This window comes from Neodiprion virginianus, chromosome 6 (assembly GCF_021901495.1).
Source record: "Neodiprion virginianus isolate iyNeoVirg1 chromosome 6, iyNeoVirg1.1, whole genome shotgun sequence".
Lineage (NCBI taxonomy): Eukaryota > Metazoa > Arthropoda > Insecta > Hymenoptera > Diprionidae > Neodiprion > Neodiprion virginianus.
The window spans coordinates 27,942,805-27,966,540 of NC_060882.1; the positions used below are offsets into that span (position 1 = coordinate 27,942,805).

Sequence of the window (23,736 nt, forward strand, 5' to 3'; positions counted from 1 at the left end):
GCGCAATCAATAAAAATAAACGCGTTGTTTGCGAATTTGCAATTGCGTCAATAGTCGGCACCGGTTATCTGTGACGTTTGCGGTGGTATAATAAACCATTCCAAACAAAGACATCGAACTTGGAGCTAAACATGCACTTACCAGTCTTGACAATGACTGCGGAATGAGATGAGAGCGGCGCTTGAGTATCTCTACTACATCGATTTCCCTGAATCCACGCAGCTAGGTTGGCCGAGCGGTCTAAGGCGCCAGACTTAAGTTCTGGTTCCCGTCTGGGAGCGTGGGTTCGAACCCCACACCTAGCAGAGTTTTTTTTCTGACAACCATCGTAAACACACTTTTTTCGAAACCAATTATCTCCCGATTCTGTTCAAACGTCACCGACTTCTCTATTAAGGTACGTGCAATCATGATATCGGAGATAAGCAAAGCCTGATTGCGAAGTACTCCGACGATTTATGAAGACTGAAGCTTTGAGTCTTGCAATCTAGAATCAATCGATACTACCATATGAAACCATTACGTTGGCATCGATTGCTTATCGACATACTGTCACCGAAAATGCGCATCTCGTTAAGCCGTTTCAACAGTCTTTGACATCTCTAAACTTGTCGTCAGAATATTTAATTTATACAGGTAAGTGACCACTTCCATGACGATGCAGATTTTTTTTCGTACAAAATTCAGCATCTCTTTCGCGTGTCAATCACGATGATATGAATATTTGGATAACATTGGGTTTGCGGAAATCGAGGATTTAAATGTTTTCACCGCGTTTCGGAGGATAACTTGCAATTTGGCAACAAAGACAGAATCAAAAATTATACAACTTGCGTTGGACCACAAGCGAATCTTTATCCCAAATTCCAAGAAGAAAATCTTCGCCGTTTGCAATCGAGGTTTGAAATTCTCACAATTCAATTATCTTGAAAATCTAATCTACTTGCAACGTTTCCGAATATCATAGCTAAACGGTAGCTCTGATATAAAATCTGAGCACTTACCGGAGTATTTAACGAATGTACGTCATCGTCAATATGGACCTGAGTGGTGGGGGGAAAACATCTACGTGTGAGTATACCCGTAATTTTTTGGCAATGACAGTATTGATATTAATACGGTTGACTCAACCGTAGATTTGCGATAGCGAAGCTGATACCGATATCGACGAGGCAGAAGTATACAGTGCGACTTAGAACTTCGCCGGGAGCTTGCAAAAATTTCTCGGAAAGAAATGAGACCCCCGGTCTCAGAGAGGAGGAAAACTCGTCCCAGAGTACATCGCACTTCCGGGAACTCCGGTAATCCTTTGGACCGTTAACAATTAGCTTCGTTATTCTCGGAGGCTAGAAACCGCTAGTCTCTGCTCCTGTCGCACAAAAATTTTTGCAAGCCATAATTCGCAACCAAGAATCGCACGTTTGCTCAGCCGGAGTTAAACGTCCACTCGAAATGCAAGTCAGTCGCAGTTCGGGTTTCTCGGTGCCAACTTCGAGTCGCTTATGCAGCAGTCGTTTATAAAGATGTTCGCTGGAACCGGAAACCGGAAGCCGTGCGTGAAAATCTCCGTTGTGATAATGTGATAACGCGATTAGTGCCAGAAAATCGATCAAATTTTTTCAAAACTCCAGTGCAGTGCGGTGAAGTGAGGTTCGCGAATTTCTCCCGCGGCTGCTGCAACCGCGTGCAGATTACTGCACGAGATCGGATTAGGTCACCGCTATTTTAGCTTGGCCAGCTCGTAAGTAAGTTGTGTATTATTTAGAACTCGCTCCACTAGCACTTTCAGAGCTACACTTGAAAATCATTTTCATTTCCAAATCAATTTGTGGGAAAGAAATAAACGCTTATGATTACTCATTGTACCGTTCCACTGAAATTTCTGCTTGGTAGATTCATCACAACTTACTTACCGTGAAACTCTGTTTTACGATTGAATTCGTAGATTGAACCTACCCGCCATTATGAAGGTACGGGCTTAAGCCATTGAAGGTAACTGAACCATCTACAACGCAGATTCTCAGTGTGCCGGTAAAAAAGATACCTATATTGCCAACAGCCACCACGTGACACAGAAGAAGCTTATTTCCACGTAACCTGCACAAGATGCGTTACGCGAACTGAAGTTTCTTCTCTCTGTTATAGATGGCGCTGTCTGTTCATTTACCTGGCCTTACACCGTGTTGCCTTCCGCATGTTTAAAAACTTAATGTTATCGGTTAAATAATAAGAAGACATTGAATTTTTATTTATTTTTTCTACAAACACGAAATTTACTTGACTCGATTAAACTTTATCGTCTACTTTGAATCCAAGAAAATCTGGTTTGCTTAGTCAGTTGACTGAAATTCAGCATTAAGAAAATCTGTAATCGCTTTATTTGAAAGTGACCACAAATATTAATACGTATACATAATTCAAATTACTGCATCTATCTATATATCTAGTTACGTGAATAACAAATCTTATTTCATACACCTGAGCAATGAATTTTGTATAAGAGTAAAACTTACAATTGAATTTACCTGTAAGATTCTCTTGTCCCGATCTCATTGAAACTGTTCAAATCACCTGCCAGTCGGGTAGCCATATATTTAGTGAAATAGATCGAACAATTTTGTATTAAATCTGTTCGTGAAAAAAATATTTTTCATGCGTATCCTCAAAGTGATTGAGACACGAATCAATTCGTTCCTTTGTCGAATTTTTATAAACGAAATTCCCTGACCGGAGTTTCGTGATTGAAACATTAAATTTGTATTTGATGCAATTTGAAGCAACGGCTTGGTGAATAAAGGATCTTCGAATTTTATATTTTCCCACTATTCCGCAAGTATTCGTTACGAGTTTTAAATCTCCGTAGGTATTTTCGTGTTATTTTTGTCTTAAATTTGTCCGCCTATTTCCCTCGAGTCTCCCCAAGCCGGCGAGGTGCTAACTAGGCGTGGGTGGGCGATTTCCAACGAAACCCAAACCCCCATTTCATAAATATATATACGCGCCCATGGAGTACATGCGGTATAGTAGTTACACGCATACATACGCGGTCGCAGGATCGTAGTCGTTTATAACGCGTCATTAGTATGGATCGTAAATAAATGATACATAAAAGAGAATGAGGAAAAAAGAAAATGTACAAATAAATGAATGGAAGAAAAATTTGAGGAAATAAAGAATGAACGAAACAAAACAAACGAAAAAATGAATATAAAAATTTAAAAAAAAACAAAGGCACAAGGAACATAGTCGAAAATGATAATATTAAATGTATATATACATGTACATACATGTACGTACGTACGTATGCATGCACGCGTGCGTAGCTACGTTCCACCGGCTATTAACGGGTCGACGCGACGCTCGCACGCGGCGACGTACATATGAGGCAAAGTTGTGAAGGGAAACCTCTTTGAATACAAATTGCATTCCACTGCCATACGTTTGTTCTCTCAATATTCTATACTTACATACACGTGTACCCGTGTCACATATACAAACACTCGGGTTCGTGTGCGCGCACAAATTTCCGTACGTGAACGCGTGCGTATAACACGCGTTAAACGACACGGGCGTTTATACCGTACCATACCCGTGCATGGGATAACGAAGCAGTGGGGATGGGGAACGGGGAATAAGGAATAGGGATAATATAATACGTATCTACACGTATAGGCTGGCGGTACGCGGCACGGGCACGTGGTAAAGATCGCAGCTCGCAGCCGAGTAATTAGTAATTATAGTAAATTAGCCGTGAAATCGCTCGTTAATGAGAAGGTTATTCTTTATAACAACGTGAGCCGAGGTCCGGATCGCCGCATCGGGCCTGCCGCTCAGATCTCCGGACTCGGAATACGCCTGACTACTGCAACGAGGAATTAGTGGTCCAAGGCGAGCGGGTGGCATCCCCGAGTCCTGCGGGGCCGCTTGGCTTCGGGCCTCTTTATTATGCCTGCGCCTAGGCCTAGGCACCGTTTATTCTACAGGTACATACGGCAATATGGATATATCTATATATATATATATTTATACATGTATATCTGAATGTATGTACCTGTGCTGACGCAGAGTCGGTATACCAAGTATAATACGCTCCTAGGGGCCTTCTAAACCTTGAACAAAAACCACCGATGGGCATCAGGATTTACCTGCTGGTCAAGAATGACATGACAAAAGACGAAATAAAGAATGATTTTTCGTCATAGAGTGAAGAAAAATTTTGGCTGTTGTGTTTGTATTGCGAGAAAAAATTCTTGTAACATCGGTACATATCGGTTCGGATTTCATTGAAATTATGAGATGATTGTATTCAGTGTCTATATTATACTTTTTCGGGCGAGGACCTTGACATCGATTTATTGTTCTACCAACATCAAATTGTTATAACAGTTGACATGCCTATAGTACAAGTGACCGTGACCAAAAGGAATATTAATACATACCACAAGAACGCATTTTCATTCTGTATAAAAAACTATGTCGTTTGGTTATGCTGAAAAATCAAAATAGTTATGGAGAGTTTAGCTATGAGAGGTTGAGAATGCAAGTAGTGTAAATCAGTTTGAGCTAAATTTTCAGGACGAAGGAATTCGGACCTTGGTAAATATCCAATGCAAATTTCTATGCCCGGAAAAATTAGATCACATTAGGTCAAAGGTTGAATTTGAGATTCGCCAAGATCCAAATTTCTTTGTCCTAAGAAAGGAGGTCAAACTCGCTTATACGATTTGCATTCTCTTTTTCTGTTTATGGATAATGAAGTATACCTACTTACGCTGTATACCCATGTCAATAATGTATAGAAATATCAAGCAAACACGTTTTTTCTTTAAGGTTCACGTGCAGGCAAATGATATAACCGAGAGGCAGCTGCACTTGCTTGGAAATCCCTTGAATATCGTCAATGTTAAAGAGTAGCTCAACGTCGACCGATTTCCCTTCGGAGAATCTCCGAATCGTAACTTAGTGCGGGATGAGGAATAGCTAGGATCGATTTTAACAACTGGATGTCGAGTCCCCGGAACCACGAATTATGAATAGCTCCGTGTTCCCGGCCGGGATGATTCCCAATCTCTAATTCAATATAGCTGATAAATCGTATAATTTGACCGTGCAGTAATCACATGGTTTCTCTCGGTAGTAAGTTGAGCCGAGTGCCGAGTGCAGGCCGTTGTCTCGGTCGAGAAACTCCTCGGAAGCGCGGGAGAAGAGCCGGCAGAAGAGGCTCCCTGACCCAAAAGAGTGAAACTCCGACTGTGTGAGGTCCGTTTGGGCCTCATCGACGCGGCCACGTCTCAGGACCGTCCGTATCGTCGTCCAACGTCCCTCCGTTGGGCCAGCCGCGGTCAACTGCCTCGTTCCTTTCGAATTAAAGGGTCTTTTAAATCCGTATAACGTTTCGCCAAGGGGAGAGAGAGGAGAGATAATCACTCTGAAACGTAAAACCAAATTAGCGCTTCGGTACTCGCTCGGCTGCACGGTGGCGTGCATAACACTCCTATTTTCGACTTATGTACACGCTCGTTCCGTCTCATCTTACCCCGCCCTACCGCCAGCTACCACCTTTCTCATCTCGGTATTTTTATGGAATTTTTATTCTCGTTATTTACGGTCATATTTCTGATACCGATACTACCGTCACATACCTGCCCTCCTCCGACAGGGCATAAGACTACCGTCCGACATCGGAGATCGGTTTTGCACTCGAACGCGTCTTATCGGCACCGTTCCATCTCATGCCACGGTCTTAAGTTTCGGTAATTTTCAGATAATTGGTATTTACATCTCTTCCGAGGATGACGTTGAGCGTCCTTTTCCTTGTCTAATTTGGTACCTTTAAGAAACACTTTTCGAATCGATATTGTCAAAGATACCGGAATTCCAGGCGTACTGGAAACCTTAAGATTCGTCGCACCTCATCAGCTCCGATACCAGCAGGAATTCGATCGGCTACGAGGCGTCAATTGCGATTCGGGGTGTTAGAAATTCACAGTTTCACGCATCGAGCGGAACTTGGCACTGCACCGAGTGTCTGGAGTTCAGGGTTCACTTCGTGCTGGTTGAAATCAGGAATGACAAACTTACGGACGGCAAAGACTCGTGGCTGGAGGACGCGCGAGCGAGCTTACCGAAGCCAATCCGATCTTCACACGCAATAAATCAACACCTGGCATGATCCACGCTGCGCTCCTATCCAAGATGGTGTAATTACCGTTGCAGCTTCGACCGAGAGTCGACCAGTTTATCGCCGCACAGACGAGCGTGTCACGCGGTGAATCCTGCGATCATCCAGCCCTTCGCCGAAATGGAATATCGCGAGGAAAGGACCAACGGGATGACCCAACTTCCGGCGGCGTGTGGAAAGAGCACTTAATCGGTACGAAATTCGAAGCCGGGACAGTCGTTATAGGCTCGGAGAAATTTAAGACTCGATAGTAAAAATTGATCGTGACATAGTTGATTTCACCGAGTATTTTTCAATGTTTTTTCTTCCACTTCTCTCGGTCTTACCGCAGGCATGGCGCTTGGCCGGTGGTGCCGGGCGTCTTGAGTACATCGGATGAAACTGGTTATATCGTGATAATCTGAAGAAGGATGAGACGGACATAAAAATAAGATATTTTTACGGGAGAAAGGTCGTCGCTAATATACGGTAATACTAGACGGTTGACCATAAAACAATGTCGAATACACACGTGTGTATGACGAAAGAAAAAACGAGGAAGAAGAAACAATTGAGAAAAATAAGGGGAAACGATATCGAGAAACTGAAAAAAACCGAAGAAAGAAGTCAAACACGAGCAACATTCTTGATCGGTTGTATATAGGTCCGCGTGGGCGGAACAACCGTGGCGGCAGGTAGAGCCGAAACTCTCGGAGAGGCTGCTGGCCCCTGCTTATCGTGTAAATATACGATCATAATACGTACATAAGTTTGTGAATGGGTACAGGGTGATTCAAAATCCCGTAATGCCTAATAGGATTGTTTGCCTTTCGGTTCGATTATCGGCCATAATAATCGGTAAATTCGAGGTCCAATCGCGGCTGCGCTCCAACACAGATTCACTCCAAAGTGTTTCGAGATTAATCTTTGGCGTGTCATTAATTTCGTCTCTTACCGTATCTCTCGTGGAATGCACGACTCCCGGTCTTCCTTTCCGAAAACAACCAGCTCGAAAAATTTCCAAAAAAACGTCACCAATGACTAGGATCTACAGACCGAGTCACGTGTTTCGCTGCACGCTTGTCCTTCGGATTAGCACTGGATTCCTCCGTACGCGATCAGCGTTACCGTCGCGGAACGCGGATCAGAAGCCGGTGGTTTTACCGCGGAAGACGACTTTTGGATCACGCTGTGCCCACCGAAAAGGGAGGTCGTACAACGTAACGGCATGGCGCTATACACCGATAATCCAAGATCCGAGACAAGATCGAGAGATCGATAACCTCCCCTTAAAGGGACACGGTACAGTCGGACGCGATTGCCGATTCGAAGCAGCGGCGCGGTCCGAGGCTCAAGATGAAAAAACTCCTGCCCCCCTACGCCTGCTTTTGTTAAAAAAAAAAGAAGAGGATTGATAAAAATTCATCTTCTCTGAACTCCACGCACAGCCAGGCTGAAAGAGTTACGCAAGACAAAAGTGGATGCATGCACATATTAAACATATATTATGTCCGTGGCAGGTATTATACCCATATACGTGGATCTCCGATCCTGGAGCTGGGGCTTCATCTCGATGGATAAATCAAAGACGAACCTCTGGCCAGGTTGTAAAGTCTCGAAAATTGATCTTCCCTCGAGGGCACCTCGCTCCGGGGTGTAAAACCCACCGAGCGATAGTCAAGTCGGGGACCGGGTATGTGACCGTAATTTACCCGCACCTACGGACAACGCGGATTCGAGATCGAGGCCGAAGCTGGAAGAAATAATTGGCGAACTTTTGTCGCGTATATTTGATACCGGTACCGAAACTCGTAGCTCGCGTCCCCCGCTCAGATGGACGCCGATTGCAGGGAAGGTTTAAGGTAGGTATGTAGGCACGGTACCCCGGCCAACCAGCTGCCTTAAGCCGAGAGGTTCAACTACCGACCATCACTTCTTCTCCCCACGGCCGGAACGATTTCGTTTTAACTTTTAGAACTCGGAAATAAAATACTGGCCACCTTATAAGGCCTGCGCACGCGGCATTCCCGGTAATTTATAGAGCTGGGTGCCGGTCGACAGCCCGGTGGACACTGCCGGGAATTTTGGGTGTCGACTACCGAGCGCGCGCTGCGCTGCTGCTCCTCAAAAGAGCTACTAACGAAATTTCGTTTTATCGCGTCGTACAGTGCGTTATATGCCTCTGCTCGCAGGACGCGGGGGACCCGAGTAGACAAAGCCTGTGTTTCGTTACCCACAAAAATACCACCCGCGTCATCCGAACGCCTCTTCAACGATCCAGAAATTCAATTCCATCATTCACCGTCGTTCGTTCGATGATGTTACACGCTATAACGCCTCTTGTTGGACTTCCGAGTCCTTTCCACACCAATTTTACCGTTGCACCGACAGACATTGACGCCGCTGGTCACAACCCAGGTACTACCGCACCGTAAAATTATTCTTATTCCCGAGTGTAGCGACGAAACTTTAACGAAGGTGACGCTGAAGTGATACAGCCGGACAGTGCTGTTCACAATCCAGGCACACCCCTATAAAATTACACGTACACAACACCAAGTGTCGGGCTGCGGTGTAGCGTACCATCAAGATTGTAGCGCGTACTATCAATTTCCTCAAGTACCTAGATGAAATAATCACGTTTCCCTATCGCAACGTGGATCGTTTTGCACTCTCGATTAGCTTAGGCGAGGAACTCTTAGCGAGCCGCAGGGTCACGTAAGGCGAGTATTTTAGTGCTAAACTTTGCCGCGATTACCAAGAACCCGTAAGCCATAACCGCAATCACCGAGCGAGCTGATGATGTCTTAATTAAACCTTGCTGCCGACGCTTTCAAAGGGATTCTTTTCGCCGCAATTACTTTATTACCGCGGTGCGTACAGCCGTGGGATGTAAACGGAGGCGTATGGCGTGTACCAACTCCCTGCACTGCGCTTACTTCACGGAATCTTAAACCGCGGTGTGGATACCTCGGTGAACTAACGATACGGACTTGGAGACTTGGAATGGTATCGTCGACGTAGCTGCGTTGGCCAGAGAAAATTACAAGAGAAATTATAACTAGGTACGCGCGTGTTATATTTTTGTTCGCACCTTGAAGCAAGGCGGGTTTTTAGGCTGCCAAGCTGTTACAGCGTGATTGAGACACCACGTAGCCATATTTAATTACCGTACCCCAACCGTAAAATCCCCCGGGAGAATGCCGAGACGTCAGAATTACATGTCGAGAGGATATTAGGGGCGGAACTCTACCAGACGGGAAATTCGAACGACGCCGTGAAATTTCCTGATCCCGGTATAAGGCGCGGCTAACGCCTTTCCCACATCCCTTACGCGCCCCTGATGAAAGCCGAATTAGATTCGCAGGTACGCGCGAGCGAAAACACACCCGATCGCAAGTCCGAGCTTAACGAGTTACTCCAACGTCTGGTGACCTGTACATCTTCATCTCAACACTTCCAGCAGTTACGGCGACAGAAAAAGACGCACGAGACACGCTCCCCGAGGTTCCTGTCACTCTCTTGTACGATGCAGGTTCAATCCTATTAATAACAATGTGACGGCCTCCAAGTAGGAAGAGATGCGGAGTATGAGGAGCAATTCGTTCCTCGGTGTAAAAAATGAATCTTCAAGTTTGACCGCGTTGTCTCGACATCGACGAGAGCACCAGTGTTCCAAATGACAAATCGTGGCTGTCTGTCCTAAGCCCTGAAGCGGTTTGTTCCGCTTTTCCGGTCCGGAACGATATCTAGATGAACGAGTGTTTCACGCGATTATTCGAACACCCTGTAAGGTTTGTGATGTCTGACAGTGGATCCTTTGGGAAGGTGTTACAACGTTCATTTTTCCCTCGTCTTTCGCGGCCAGTATGAACGAAGTTCCCAGTAGCGAACGGATACCAGGTTGAACGTAGCAGGACCAAGAGGTTAACCGCCCTGGCGCTGCGCAGGGTCGTAAAGCCCGGTTTGGGCCGTAGACTCCGAGCAGGGTCCTTCAATCGGTGGCACGGTCGCGGGTTTGAGATTATTCCCCTTTGTTGACGGTTGAGGAGCGGCTGGAACCGCGGGAGAGACACTGACTCCAAGTGTATCACATTAGCGGCAGTAATTAGAAATCGGTGTGGGCCACCGCCGCGCAGCTCTGCACCATGATGCCCCATTAAACCAGCTCCTCCGAGAGTGAAATGCTTCTCTCGCAAATCTCATTCCGCAAGACCAACTTGCAGAAAATTGAGCCCCAACTACCGTGTCGCCCAGCTCTTCTCCGGTTGGAGATTCACGTCTTCCCAGCTCTAATGCCGGACACGATTCGAGGCTTGGTCTGGGAATTGATAAAGTAGATATTTACCACGACTGCCTTCGGGCTCGGGATTCCTATGGGTGGACCTGCTCCTAGGCTCTGACCCACGTCCCAATCCTAGCTCCGCTTGGACAAGCGAACATGCGCGTAAGCAGGGCCGTGACAAAGGTGATCCAAGTATCGGATCCCGTGGTATATTGCTCGTATCGGTGTTCCAACGATATCACGGCGGTATTTCGTTGCCGGAGGATTGTTCTTGTCCGAACACACAGGCTCGGCCGGTGGTCCGGAGTTACCGTCCGGATTGGTTTATGCGCTGCTCTTTGTACGAGGATAAATCTAGCAATCACGATCGACGTTCGGCTCTGGGTAGGTACGCGTTTTCACTCCAATGTTTCGACGACGATCGGGATGGAGAGAGAAGGCTTTAGAGCTTTCAAATTTCCGCCGCGCCAGTGGCGATTTCGGGGAAGAATGATCGGGTAGACTGAAAAGGGCATCCCGTGCACCGGGTGAATTTCATCCGACTTGATCAGACGAGGCGGGAGGACGAAGGCCCGTTCCGTAGTTGTGCGTGAAACGAGTAGTGCGAAATTTGAATAATTAATTTTAATCTGCAATAAAAACGGAAATAAAGATAAACGAAGCGGTCGGCATTGATTGCGAGTGACGTGAGCGCGGCTTATACTTCGTGCACGCGCGTTTTACCTGCCAATAAGGTTGGCTACTCGTTCACTCGTACTTGGCCGAGTAATGCTAATAAATTATCTTGACGGATCCTCGGCGTAGCGTTTCCGTTGGCCGGTTCGTGCCTTCCAGAACAACGCATATCTGAGGAGAATAACAAGTTTATGTCTTCATCTGGACAGCCGTGGGTTAATCAATAGCTTATTACATAAATCACGTACAGCCCGTTAAATTATACCGCGGATTACAATCCCCGCTCTCTATCGTCGAACGGAAAATAATAAGAAATTTCGGGAACGTGGGTGCAGCAGCAGCAGCAACAGCGCGAAGAGATCGATGGACTACCGTACCTCGAACGTTCGTCAAACGGATATCGCTTCAATCATCGAAGGCCTCAGTTATAATCAAGATTAAAAAAAATCGGACAATCAATTTGATCGCCAAATTCGTGATGAACCAATTTTCTCACTTGTCAAGGAATCGTTAACCGTGGGTATAACCCGGTTATCGAATGAGTCTCTGTAATTTACGGCCGGTTGAATTCGCCTCCCAATTCCGCCCGCAGGCGTCGGCTTCCGACAGCGAAATACGGAAATGGGAATTCGCAGATGCAGAGCGTACCCCTTCTTTTCCAGGAACTACTCCGGAGTGGCAAGAACGAGTCGAGGGAAAGGGCGAGAAGTCTCGACGACAATCTGGTCAACTGATCCGGCGCCCTACTTGGTCCAGATTTTACGCGTCGAGTCGTGGGCGCTGACCAACCAATGGGAGTCACACCTAGTGAAATAAATAACAATAGAGAGACCATTGAATTCGGCGGGAGCCAGGCGCCCTCACACCGTCTGTGACATCATACAGCTGCCACGCCTCGGAAGGGTCGCCGCCGCTCTGGTCCAGTTATTCTCTCGGTAGACAAGTCGATTCGCGCTGGACTCCGTGACCAATCCATTTAGAAAAAGTAAGATGAAACCTCGGAAGACACCGGGATGAAATTCGTATTCGGCGTCTTCCTCTCAGGACAGAGATATTCGTGCGGATAGAAGGGGGCAGAATTGGAGAACGAAATAAATCGCTGAGTCATTTTTTTCACACGACTGCAGTCACTGGTTGAAAAGTGATGTGTAAATATTCCTCACTACCCTGACGTGGATATTATCTTAACGATCGATCGACCCTACCATCGTGTTTACGCTCGGGAACTCTTCTTTCGATTTTTCATCCTCATCTCGTCCCGGAATTTCATTTGCGCCTGACCTTTGATTCGAGATTTTAATTGTGAGTTATACGCTGCTTTTCGTCCTCATCATCATCTTTCAATCTGATCATTATCACTTTCACTGGTATCTCTGTACCGCGATGTTTGCCGTACCGTTTGCCTTCTATATTCATCGGGTTTTCATAGTGCCTACTTTACAAGCTTTCTACAACTGCATGTTTCAAGCGTAATACTCGTGAGTGCTTTCAGCGCGTGATTGATCTAGAATAGAGTAAATATATTCCTCTTCTTCACCCGGCCGGAGTGTCTTCACTTCACCGGCAAAGATTCTACGCTGAATTATGAGGAGAAGTACCGACGCTTGTTAGGTAAATATTTGACTCTCAAGGCACGCTCGACCGGAGGGATAATTTTCGAATATCGATTCCGAGGCGATGGAGAATTGAAATATACGGCGGGTTTCTTGACACGCGACGACTTCGGCAAGGTGAGCCGATAGACAGGCAGATATACCTGCCTCTATTTCATGCACCAGCGGATGGCTATGCGTACATATTTTGACAGGCTCGATGAAGACGGCACAATACTCACAACTTTGGTAACCGTATCGTCGTTTCATCTTTCGACATCAAAGCCGGCGGCTAGCGTCGAGATGAAATTCTGCATCGCCTACCGGCGCTAATCTCGCGCGTAGATCTCGTTCGGCCTCTCTGAGAGAAGGAGAACCGTGTACCTATACCCAAGACTGCAGGCACTGCCGACGAGGGATTTTTAATTGGAATTTTTATTGGCTGAGTTTAAGAAATGTTGATGAAAATTTTCTTAATTTGTCGCCGGTTAATGGACGCGTGTGTTAAACGCGGTGCTGTACGCACGCGGGTTCTACAAGGTAGAACCTACGAAGGTACTCCAGGCAGAGCGCGGGATCTTCTCCTTCGCCTTCGAAATTGACGTCTCGAGGATATTCTTATCCCCGCTAGCCGGGATTCTCCCACAGTGTTCTCCGGCACGCTATAATTTTATTAATTTATAAATTTCTCCCATCCACTATATTACGTCAATTCGTCTCTGATCCCCGCGGTATGTGCCTAAGCTATATATGCGCGGCGCAGTGACTTTGGCAACTCCTCGGCTCCGTCGCGTGCCGGTTTAATTGACGTTATCTAACCCGAAGACCCCGTCTGATGTATTCGTTTCGTCCCCGAGGACACCGGGTCCGCGTTGGTCAATTAAAATTTAAAGAAACGGGAGAAAAGCACGATGCCGAAGAAAAGAAGTGGAGGAAAAAAAAAAAAAACGCCTACGAGATGTACGCATTTAAAAAATTATCAACCCAACCTAGCGTAACTCCTACAAATGGGACTCGACGCGTCTAGAAGTCGCTACCGAAATTTATCTACCCTAACCATCTTTTAGACGCACGCACGCAAGCACCGCGCATGCATTAAAGAGTCTTTTGAAAAATCGCCACTCCCGACGTTCTCTATCGAATTTCCTGAATCTGCTTATATTTTCAGTAAAAGGAATTCGTCAGCGATCACGCGCTTGATACTCAACTACGATTCGAGATAAAAAATTGTACATACGTTCCTCTTTTCAAGATGTACCTTCTATACGTGTCTGTCATTTTTTTCCATTCTTCACATTTGACCTTACAACAAAGATGAAGGGAAAAAAAAAGTATAATCAACAATTTGTACTCTTTTTCTCCATTCTTCATCACGTTGCGACAGCCCGCCACGTCCATCCTCGAAGTTGACAACCGGAATTTCGGAAGGGAGCCCCTTAATTAACAGGGCCCAGCCCACCCCCAAAGGGTTGCCCTTGTTTCTCCCGGGGATTTTTATCCGACGTCTTAGCGCGCGCACGATTTCCTCGACATTGTTGCATCGCTTTGGATTGCCTCGTGGCCGAGGCCGTTGTCTCCGACAAAAATCTGTGGGAACCCGCGCGTCCCCGGCACAATGGCGGGCTTATTAAAATTCCAGGTTGTATTTTATGTGCACGAGAAAGAAGGAGTTACAAGGGGCCCTAGCTGGGGCAGACCCGGGTTTCGGGGGCGGAGGGGGCGCCACGCGACTCCGCGGAGGAGAGCGTAATCAAGCCGCATCTCCGTACGCCCACGCGATCCGAACCGGGTCTCCTCTCCGATCTTCCTCGTTTTCGATACGATGGTGGATTTGAACAATTCTTTTGATATTCCCTTGTTTCGCTTCTTATTTTTTTCCTCCATTTTATCTGCCAGAATACGAAGAACGGTGATGGCTGTCACTGATTAGTTTAGCACTGGCGATCGTTGGTCATGAAACAGACTGTTCCGAATCCTGAACCTCTCGAGCAAACGACCTCTGTAAGGAATCGGAGGTATTTGGGTTGACGCGATAAGGAGAAGCCTCTCGGGTACTTAGGTGCCGTGCGTACGCAGGTCGGTACACAGAAAACGTGCGGTTCATTACGAGGAAGATAGTAATCACCGAAATTAATTACCAACTTTCATGAGCTGCTGCTCAGGTTCAAAGGCTAAGAAGACATGCGTTTTGTAGCCTACAGAAGTTACGATACGTACTTCGGGCGGGGTCAAAATTCCACTGGATTCTACCTCCGCACTATTCCACTTTACAGGCGCATTCGTGTATTCGTGTAATTACCCCAGATCGTTCGACCTGTTTGCGGAAAAGCCAACCGACAAGATGGAAAAATTTTAGCATAGCAATCAAAAGCTGATGAGTTTAGAATACAGAATACGATACCTACGCAGGGAAATTCTGTACGAGTCGTAGATAAATTTTTATCCCGCTAATTAACCAACCCACATCCATGTTACTTCTCCATTCCGAACTTGCTCAATCAACATCAGTAGCTGATACCGGATGCTTAAGTGCATCGCAGGTTTGGAGGTACCGAGAAGATTGGAGCACGCCAGTTACAGTGCTTCTAGTTTTCACCGATGTTCTTATTTTATCTCTGATGTAGCGGCGTGTCGCCCAAGCTTTTAGCGTCACGGTGCTGCGCAGGATTGTAGAAGTAAAAAGAATCAGACATTCATCGTATGCATCCGTCTCACCTGTCGATGGTGTTCCTAATTTCCACCTCAAACGCTGAAGCCCGTTCTTCCTATCTAAGCCCGAATCTGCGAGGTCCGTGCACGTTTGTTACGCTTGGTTCCCAATCTGATAAACTGTACCATAAAATAGACAGCTCAAGTACCGCTTCTGGGATAGACTGTCGCCAAGATTCCAAAAGAGAAGAAAAAAAGCGAAAAAAAAAGATGAATGTAAACACATCGAAACTTTCCTAATCAATGATTAATCGCATCTGTTAGCACTCGCGCATATGTGCTAATAGGTACGTGCATGCGTATACGCGAGATCGGGCTTGCGGTCGGAGGATGATGGCACCAGGCGGATATTCCGGAAACGCAGGAATGTCGTGGTGGCGCCTCCGCAAGGCCCACGCGACGCTGCGGTCCACCGCAAATCAATTCACACTCGGTCCTCTCGTGTCCGTGCGGCTAAAAGGCGCGGCGGCGACGGTCTGACGTACGCAATGCGGCGCGGCTTTGACAATGCCTGCAATGCACATGTGCACGTAGAAAGGCTGTTATTCCGGAAGGCGTTTTATCTGATCCACTCGACGGGAGATGTCGGAGCCTCTTATGACCGACCTGCCTTGATCAGGCTCGACACGCTCGACGATTGCTTTGTAATTTCATCATCGACGTCATTCACGTCGCTCGATAAACGGACCTTATTCGGTATTGTGACACAAAAACGGCTCCCGAGCCTGATTGCGAAATTTAAATCGAATACGTCCACATTGACGCGGATCGAGGACCCTCTTGAGCTTACACGCTACGGGAGGATTCAAGGACCGGCTTTCAAGCCGAAGTGGTACTTGATGTGAAATTGGAATTTCGGGGTCGGTCCACCCTCTAGCCAAGGGAGATCTCCAGGAGTTCGCGTCCCGCGGGCGAAGAATTCTGACGAATTATCCAGGTTCGAAAGAGAATAATTCGACAGTCCCTCCCTCAAATCACGATGCCCGCAACCCTTGACGGTGCCAATTACGGTTTCGTCTTCTTCTTTCTTCTCTTGCTGCATCATGCATCGATTGTGGTCGTGAAAATTAATGCGAACTGGTACATAAAGGCGATGCCTGTAACGCAAGGTGTCCGCGAAAGGGTACGACGGGGTTACGGGATAAGGGACAGGCAATTGTGCCCCGCTTTACGACGACGAGAACTTAAGCCAGCGCAAAAACTAATACCCGGCAAATAACAGACATTACTTATACTTGCGTACGCGCGCTTGCCGTCGCTGCTGTTCATCTGCTGAACCATGGTTTGGACATGCCGGACTTGACATTGAACCGCGGATATTACATTAGCCGGGCACGATGTACGCGTTCATTTATTTTACACGCACCTTTGACGACCTCGCCTCCCGAAAATGTTTCACACCGATCCCCGTTTCACTTACACAGCTGAATAAGTAGTCGCATAAATTGAGCCAAGCGAGCATTGTTTCACGTTTCCGCACCGCGATTTCAGTCCCTGCGTGACGCTGCAGAGTACAGAGAGTAAATTGTTCGTTTCACGAGTTATCCTCGAGGATTTTTCTTTGTTTGAATTCGGGCAGCTTGGGAACAGTGGGCAAGATCGGTGTGCAACCGTTTAGGATCGATATAGTATAGCGTTTCCGGACGTTCGAAAGGTCGCCATTACGGATAATGGTCAGATAAAGAACGATTACCAAAATCGGAGCATTTCATTCCGTTCAACCAATTAACTCCCGGCGGGCCTCAATCAGGAAATTCCTACGTCAAGATTTATCTGTCCTCAGGACTTGCCGGGCCACACGCAAAATCAATAGTCCTCATCCCTCGCCTTTTGCGTCTTCGAGTTTCGAGCTCTCTCTCTCTCACTTTCTCTCATTCTCTAAGATTTCTCATCCCTACCTGCGGCCTCGCGTTTGGCGATGTCTTAATTTCACCCCCGAATCCTCAATTTCCTAATTGAGATTAATGGAGGATGAGGTTCCGAAAATTGGCGGTTTCGAGTCAACGGCTAACCCGAAAGAAACACCGCTGTCGAACGACAATCACTTACGTGCCTGCGGGTGGAGGGAATCTGTCTGTCCGTGGTAGCCAAATTTATTTCACGCGAGTACCTTATAAAACAGATTTTCCCTCTTCCACGTACCTACGTGCCTAGAATCCGAACGCAGAGCGGCGAATGTACAACCAGCGCTGGGCAAGTTCCGAGCTTGTTCTCGCGTCGTCGAGCACGCTTCGTGACTTCAGGCAGCCGACGTGGATGTCAATCCGTCGAAGATGAGAGAGAGATACAGAGAATAGGACATATTAGCATACCCCGTTCCCCACTTGGTATTCATCTCACGAGAACGTGGTACGTCTCAATTTAAGCACATTTACGGGTCAGAGTAAAAGAATGCGACGCTACAGTTTAGGCATGCGAGCATCATCGTGCACGTCAGTCGAATATCCCTTTTTTTCGGTCTTCATTTTTCCTCAGCGAAGAACGGAGAGCGAAGAATTCGAGGAATCGGTATCACGATTATAATACAGTTCCAATTAGTCCCATCAAACATCCCACCGGCTACCTTCCATGTGATTTTTAATTGACCATAAACGCACGGTGTCCTCGACGTTTCGTTGCTCTCGAGGAAGATCTGTGTCATTGCGTCATTCCGGATGATTAAGGAACGTCCCCCCTGGCAGGGAATCGGCTCGACGATAATTGATGGTACGCGCTTGATCGGAATCTCTGACAGCGTCGTAAGTATCCTCGCCTAAAAAGTGGCGGGCGATGTAAATGCGACTTGCAAATCGTTTAACGTTACGTGGGGCGACTCGAAGAGCCATAAATCGTTCATTCAAGTCGAAGGCTGCATATAAACCAACACTGAACCGAATAGACCCTGTTTTCTCAATTCACCCTGAACAAAATATTTCAGGGTGTAAAAAATCTTCTATGCTGATCTCGTTGCATTGCGTCTCGACAAGGATCGACAAGCTGAGAAGCAAAGAACCGAATAAAACTCTCTTGGAATACGCGATTTCAGATTCTGTGCGGTACGCCTTACATTACTTCCTCGACTTTGCTACTTTATTAGTTGGGCAATGCGGTCTCGACGGCAGTTCCAGAAGCGAATAATAAATTCAGCGGTGCGTCACCGTCATTACTGTTATCTTCTATACGTATAGGTACGTGTGCATCGCGGAAACTGGCGTCCCATGCAGCTTGAGAATCCACGAATTTAAAAATTGTACTTATTCCAGTTCTCGCGAGCATACAACGCAGTTAACCCAAATTCTTATCGCGGTTGGAATTGCACCGACAACTAACGACTGGTGCTTTGAATTTGAGATACTCGAAATGTGGAACTCTTGGAAACGGCACAATTTCTTCACCGCCGAATTTCACCTACTAGACTCCCTTGCAAACCCATTCATTGAATCAGGGTCAAAGAAACTCTTACAGCTTTGTTCTCAACGCGATAGTTGAAAAGGCTTTTTTACCTTGCCGACTTCCGACGTTTTCCGAACTCCATAAAATCTCAGGCACTGCTTACCCGTATTGCGTGAATGACGGGGTGTTCGGCCTCAGGAACGGTAGCCGAGGCTCTCTATTCTCGATATCGCGATACACCCAGCTAGCCAGACAGCCGTCGCTGTGTCCAGCAGGAAGTTGAGGAGGAACACAATGGAGGGGGTCCAGGGATCAGGACAATGCGTCGTCCTGACCGTAAATATTCGGCGACAGCCCGCAGCATTGTCGTCCGGGGTTTTTCTCTTAATTGTCACAAATTCGTTGGTTGGTATATTTATGAAGGTTTTGGGTGGTCCAGACGACCCCGCCGAATCACCGGCGCAGTTACATATTATTCATGCTTCGCCGCTATCGAGCTTGCCGAAAAACCAGAAACCAGGTGCCGATTCCGGTGCGAGTCTTTGATTTTTTCGAATCGCGTTCGGGCAGCCAAAGAGGACGCATTGCAACGACGTTTCGACGGCGGTTCGAAGCGACCGAGTCCAGGGCGGTGCAGAGGGTGAGAAAGTAAGTCCGTGGGATAAGGGATCGGGATGAAGGAAAAAGATGCCAAGATATACCTACACGTATATCCTCGACGATTGTACATCCACGGATGTCGGTACGGTATAAGACTCGGTATAATGCCGCAGGTTGAACAAATAGGAGATAAGATAAACTAATTGCCAGCCTCTTAATTGGAAGCAAGTCGGCCTGTGTCACCAGGCATATTGTACCTTTTGCTCCCGGTCCCGTTGTCCTCTTCTCGTCCCGCACCGCATCCTAAATTCAGTCGGTCGGTGAGTCCGGCCCCCTTCGATACAACTCGGTGTCTCGGATCTAAACTAAATTTAATTAAACTTATAATCCGGCCGCCGGTCCGGGCCGCTTTTATGCCCTCGAATTAAGATATGGAATACAGAGGCAACGAGAGAGCCGAGTCCGTTAACAATTCGTCTTACATGAACGAGAATTCTCCCCCGAAAGCTAATTGCTATCGGTTACCACGAACCAATGACCGTAATTATCGTAAGTTTAGAGGAGGAACGAGTTATCCCGAGGTCCTTAGGACGCGGAGCACGTTTTACTCGGTTTCTTTTTTCTTGTTTTTTTTTTTTTTTCTTTTCCTTTTTCTTCCATCTTTTGAACCTAGAAAAGAGGCGAACCCGAGTCTTTGAAAGTGTCGGGAAAACCAAAAACCGATTTACTCGGCGCGGTGTACTAAAAATAAAATCAAACAGGCCTACTCCTCTCTTATACCGCAGCCCCGATCCCTGCAGGTCGAGGGGACATTAGGGTGCTGAAGGGGTTGGGCACACACCGCGGCCCACGCAGACCGACGCCGCGACGCCCTGCGCCGGGCACTCCAATTCCAACCGTTGATTTCCTCCGGAGTGGGTCTCGAGGGCTCCCCAAATAATGTCAAAACTCACCCGAGCTTTTCACCTCCTCGTTGGACCCGGCCGCCCAGGACGGGCATAAGCACCGGCTCTCGGCCCCTTCGCTTCCTTCTTAACACGCTCGAGTGTTTGATCTGGAAATCATGAGTGCAAACCGGCGCGGCTGATGCGGCGGCGACCGTTAAACTCGATGCCCCGTGCATTTGGTTCCTAATCTCTTTACAACGTGACCAAATTTCCTTCGAGCATTGTCGCAGCTGTGTACGAACGGCGGATTCGACTTGATCACAAAAATCGATTCGAGCTCAACGTTTCGATCTGAAGTTACGAAAAGAGAAAAAAAAAACTGTTTCAATACACCCAGAAATATTAGTTGAGACAATTGTAATGAAGATGAATAAAATAAAATCCCTTTTATACGATAGAAATAATCATATTTAATAATAAAGGTACCGTAATTGCTGGATATCTTTTAAACGGTATTCTTCTCTTTCTCCATCTTTTTATACAGATAGTCCAGCCCAGTCATACTGAAATTTTCAATCACCGCCGTTTTTTTTTCTCTTACCTTCGCGATGACCGTTCCGATATGCAAGGATTGGGACGAAGGGTTGCAGAGAACACGATAAATAAGACATCAAACTAGCAGTGTATGAGCGTGTATTTGACAGTGTTTCGTTTTATCGTTTTGTTATTTGCAATTTTTTCCTCTTTCGAGTATATTATTATTATATATAGTGGCACACATAACACGCACGCGCATCGCGATTCGTGTTGGAATGTTATATTATTATCGTTATTGCTAGCACCGAGAGGAATCGCGCCGATTCGTACGTGTAATTAATTTCGGCAAAAGTCTAAATTTTTCAACAACGAAACGGTCCGCGTACCTCGATTATCGCGTTACTCGCATTTTCATCCTGCAATTCCTCCGCTGTCGAGTGATTCTTGCCCAAATCGAACCGCATCGCGTTCCCTCCCGTTTATCGTTTGGCGCGTTGCTCGTTTGCATCATACGTCTCTTTCTTGTATTATATATTATAAATTTATAAATATAAAATGCGCTAAATTCGGCTCCAACTTTTTTGATTCCACGGATCCGTAACCGCCGTTTAAATGCATCGTACGTTTTCGAATAAAAATTGAATCACGTTGAAGCAAAAGTTTGAAAAAATAAAAACTTTACCCATAATTACGCACGACCCGCACGCAGTACGACTTCGACGAGCAATCGCGCCGCTATTTATTCATGACTTAATCTCCGTATATAATATATTGGATAATATACAACGCGAATAAGTTATTACTTTGTTATCGATAGTGTGCCCCACGTCGGTATTTAAATATCTTACAATACACATCTTTCGTATAATATTTCAATTTCAATTTACTTTTACCTTTTTTTTTTTTTGTTGCTTTTTTGCTCCTCAATTTTTTTTTTCTCATTCTCATTATAAGGTATAGGTACTATCTATCTAATGTAGTCAGATTCATAGGTTCTTTTTTTTATCCTTTTATTATTAGTATTATTTCGTTATCGAAATTCGCTGATTCATCGTGACGAACGTATAAAAAAATGATATAAATTTACCTTTATTTAATTTAAGAAGAAAATTTGAAAGTAAAAAAAAATAATTAAAAAAAAAAAAACTTCAAAAAAAAAAATAATAATAAAAAAACTAGATGATGGATTTTCTAACGTCCGAGTCGTCGGCTTGCGGTTCTCTTCTTTCCCGGGTATAAAATGAGCTGTTATCTCTTCCTTTTACTCTCTCTCTCTCTCTCTCTCTCTCTCTCTCTCTCTCTCTCTCTCTGTCTATACGTCAAGAGATATTCTTATGACTTGATTATCTTTAAAATATAAGAAAGGGCGACTACCAAGACTTTTGTGTGCAATTTCAGACAAATCCGGAAGTAAACAAAATTACCTGAGAATCCGAGATGTAGAACGCAACGATGTCCCCGAAAAAGAAGCCCGACCGCAAAACTCCGAAGACCCGACCTTACAAAGTCTACTTGGTGAGTGTGAGATTATGCATACATATACAAACGATTTGGGGTTAATTTTAAAGGGAGGTTGGCGTTACAATACCATTATTACAATACATAATACATTACACGTTATATTAGTTGTCTGTTATTTTTTAAATTCATTAAATTATAAGCGTCGAGTTTAGGTTTTTTTTTTCATTTTTTTTTTCATGTTTTTTTTCACATTGTGGTCAGCTGCACTTCTAGCGCGACATTAATACATATGTATGTACATATATAATATATATATACTATATGTGTGTGTGTGTGTATATATTATACGTATATAGCTCAGCTTGCTCGAGCGTGCTGAAATCGGTGACGTTGAAATTTGAGCACGTTTCTTTCTCTCCCTCTGTTTTCGATTACTGCTCTGTATTTTTAACGTGCAGTACGCTATTTTTCTTTTGTAAAGCCCGACTCTAACACGACGATCTTTGTTGTTACAGTAAAAAGAAAGAGATAAAGAGAGAGAGGGAGAGAGAGAGAGGGCAATCAAAGTGTCACTGATTCTAGCACGGTGTTTTCTACGCTCCGCCATATGCATGGATTCGTTTTTCTATTTTTAATTTTTATTTATCATTCTCTCCGTAATATTCATACAAACACCTCGTGTCCCATGGCCCTCGACGCACTTTTAAATACTTTCAACGATTCACGATATAATAATTATAGGCGTGAATTTGTTATTATTTATTATTATTGAGTATTATCAGATTCAAACGAAGAAATAGAAGAAAAAAAACGAAATGAAGATGAAAAATGAAGTTGAACAATGTTCGTGAGAATAACTAATAACGGATAGTTTTCCGTTTGTAGTTTTGTTTCGGATTTTTTTCTTCTATCCTCAATGAATGTGTATGATTTTTGGATGACGGTGAACGGACCTTATCGTTACAAATACGCATTATATCTTGCAATGAATTACTTTTTTTATATATATATAAAAGAAAACAAGAAACTGAACGTCATACAGATGCCGTGCGGGGGTCACCGGGGTATATAAATTTACATAATAACGTCTATATGATTATGAAATGTGGAGGACGGGATAAAGTAGAGGATGATGAAGAGATATATCTATAGTGAGAGAGAGAGAGAGCGAGAGCGCGAAGAGAAAAGTGGGCAGCAAGGGGAATATAGACATCAAGAGAGCAGCCCTTTTCACTTTTATACATATACAACGTCGTTACGAGGATGAGTAGATGGAGAGAGAGAGAGAGAGAGAGAGATAGCAGGCGGGAGGGAGGAAATGAGGCTCATCGTACCTGTCAGGTTAAGAACTAAACATGATTTCAATAAATAAACTACCTAGGGGAGCGTTTTGTGTATACGGTGCAAGAATTCTCCTTGCGCGACGACTACGTGAAACATTGTACAAGACTTGAGAAA

The 23,736-nt window shown here is 45.5% G+C and overlaps 1 long non-coding RNA gene and 1 other non-coding gene across 3 annotated transcripts in view; both read left to right on the top strand.

Moving 5' to 3' along the window:
• The first annotated feature begins 221 nt into the window (after window positions 1-221).
• Window positions 222-305, top strand: Trnal-uaa (transfer RNA leucine (anticodon UAA)). The gene has a single exon. It is a non-coding gene; the product is annotated as a tRNA-Leu (tRNA).
• Window positions 306-1,184: 879 nt separating this feature from the next.
• LOC124307032 (uncharacterized) overlaps window positions 1,185-23,736 on the top strand; it is a 79,959-nt gene continuing 57,407 nt past the window's right edge. The window contains exons 1-2 of one of the 2 annotated variants that reach the window (XR_006908735.1): window positions 1,185-1,745; window positions 22,216-22,332. This is a non-coding gene — a long non-coding RNA (uncharacterized LOC124307032). The remainder of the gene's footprint in view (window positions 1,746-22,215; window positions 22,333-23,736) is intronic. The other variant, XR_006908734.1, reaches the window with a different exon arrangement.